This window comes from Condylura cristata, unplaced genomic scaffold (assembly GCF_000260355.1).
Source record: "Condylura cristata isolate star-nosed mole 26May11 unplaced genomic scaffold, ConCri1.0 scaffold00008, whole genome shotgun sequence".
Lineage (NCBI taxonomy): Eukaryota > Metazoa > Chordata > Mammalia > Eulipotyphla > Talpidae > Condylura > Condylura cristata.
In genome coordinates, this window is record NW_004567109.1 from 36,646 (window position 1) to 39,389 (window position 2,744).

Genomic DNA, 2,744 nt, shown 5'->3' on the forward strand with positions numbered 1-2,744 from the left:
CGCCGGCCGCTGCTCTCGCTCGCGGAAATGCGTTCTGATCCTCCTCCCGTAGGTGAGCGCGAAGACACGGACCTTACACGGGCGCTCAGCTTACAGCCACCTTCAGCGGAATGTGTCAGCTCGGGATTAACGCGCCTCGCCCGTGCCTCGGGGGCCGAGTGGGGCTGCTGGAGCGGGGCTGTCGCTGGGCCCACGCGCCGTCCTGACGGCGACGACAGCTCGCAGCGGGCGCCGCGCACTTGGCTTCTCCGGGGGCTCCGGCCCGGCGGCGCGTCGGGGGCCGGGTCAGGCGCTGTCCCCCGGGTGGACCTGTCCACTTGTCATTGGCGCGAGGAGAGTTATGGCCCCCCCCGAGTCGGAGGATGGGAGATGAACCGCTTCCCCTGATATTTATGCCGGAGGTTGACGGCCCAGAATTTAAGCTCCCCGAAGCCCGACAACTTGTTTGTAATAAATTGCAGCAGGGGAAAACAATGCCTGTGCGTGCCACCCCGAGCCACCCCAGAGGGCTTGTCGGCTTCCCACACCCGGTGGTGGGGTGCCCGCGTGGGCACACCTGCGTGAACTCCCGCCCCCGTGGCCTGAGGCGGCGGCTGGACGCCTGGAGTGCCGCGTGGCAGGGCCACAGACGACGGCTTCCTGGACCACGCCACGCAGCCGGCATCGTCCCGCGTCTTTCCAAATATCACTTCAGAATCAAACTAGGCCGGATGGACGCGGGAGGGCAGCGGCAGTGGCCGTGGGCTCACGGCTCCTCCTCTGTCCACGCGGGGACAGGAGCTAGTCAACGCTGGAGCTCAGGCCAGGCAGGACACGCCCACCGTGCCCGGCCCTGCCTCGCCCAGGGCGCCCCGGCTCTGCGGGGCTCCAGCCACCTTCCTGGTGTCCGCCGGCCTGGCTTGGCTGGCGGGGTTTGCAGCGGGCTGCGCCGCTCCAAATGCCCAAGCCGTCTCTGTGGGGCCCCTCGTCCAGCCGCCCGATCGCTGCTCAGGATGCTGTGGGACCCGGCCGCCCTCCGGCCGCCCCAGGAGCCTCCTCTGAGCACCCCCCATGGGCTCACTGGGCTCCGTGGGGACGCTGCACCCGCCGGGGACGCGCAGGCCCCACCGCCCTGGAGCCAGGCTCGCGCTGCGCGGCCTCCTCCCAGCCACCCGAGCCACGGCCCCTGCACGGAGCCGCCCCACCCCCGGGACGGGGCTCCCCGACTCCGCCCAAGCAGCTGGGGCGTGCAGCCAGCTCGGCCCGCCGGGATCAGGAGAGGGGAGCCCTGGGGCTTGGGGCCCTCGGAGCGAGGCCCTCTCCCTCCTCCGCATCTCTCCCATCAAAACAGCAAGTGCGCCGTGGGAGACGCCGTGGGAGACGCCGTGGGAGACGCCGTGGGAGACGCCATGGTGGGAGATGCTCACTTGCCTGTGGTCAGATTAACATTTGCATAAATGCTTCTCTCAAAACGGGCGAGCTGCTGCCCATTAAACATTGAAAGAGAAACAACAAGAGGGGCCAGCGGGCAGCTGGGAAGGAGGAGTCCAGTCGTCCTGCTCCTGCAGGAGAGGGGGCTCAGGCCCGGGCCTGCGGGCCCTGCGGCAGCCTCCTCCCAGCTGCAGGGCTGTGGGGACCCCGGCCAGGCGCAGCAGCGGCACCCCTGGCCTAGTGACAGACCGGGGGCCCCCAGCATAGAAAAACCAGGTGCGCCCCTGTGCCCCCCGCAGGCCTCAGAGGGGCGGCGGGGAGTCCTTGCCCACACCAGGCCGGCTAGAAGAGGGGGTGACTCTCCCGAGAGCGGGGGGGTGCACGGAGGGTCAGAGGTCCAGAGTTACCCCAAACCCTGCAGAGACGCTCGATTCAACCACTGGGCGGCGCAGGTGTGGGTGCAGCAGGGCGCCCCCAGCGCTCGCCTAAGCCGGTCTCGCTCGGACGTGACGTGGGGTCAGTGTGACGGGTCGGGGAGGCCGAGCCCGGGGGAGCCACGGCTTGAAAACGAAGGCTGGCGTGGAAGAGCGGCAGGAGGCAGAACACAGCGCGTGTGTCGGGGGGCTTCCGGGGGGCTCTGTGACTGCGGGTCACGCCAGCGGGATACGTCCAGCCCCCCGCCTGCCTCCCCATAAGCCCTGGCGCTCAGACCGCTGGCCCTCATACAGCACAGGCCATGTGTGGCCAGCTGGGCCACGGGGCGGGCCACGGGGCGGGCCACGGGGCGGGTGGCTGGAGAGGAGGGCGCTGCGCTCCGGTCCAGCGTGGCCAGCCTCGGTCCCAAGGCTTGCGAGGACACGTCTGGGCAAGGGAGGCCTCTGCCCGGACTCCAGTCCCGCCGGCCCTCGGGGCCGCCCTGCCAGCCCCCGCCCACCTGCCGGCCCCACCTCAGCCGGGGGGGGGTGGCCCCTGTGACGAGCACCCCTTCAGGCTGACGCCCAGGGTACCCCTGGGGCTTCCAGATGTCCCGCCACCCCACCGGCAGGCCTGGGCGAGGGTCCTGCCCCTCAGAGGACACTGAGCAAGCGGAAGGTCATGAGGGCCTTTCCCAAGGTGAGCCGGGCGTGGCAGGCAACATCGGGTTCCAGAGGCCGCCAGCAGCCTCTCACCCCTGCACCCCTCACCTACCCTACACCCCCTAGCACCTGTGCGCAGGCTCCGGGCACCCCCTTGCTATGGTGGTACAGGGTAAGTGGACTTCCCGCCGCCGGCCTCCGTGGCCATCCCGGGCCTGAGTGTTAGCGCCGAGGGTGCGGGCGGCGGCCTGGCTGTGG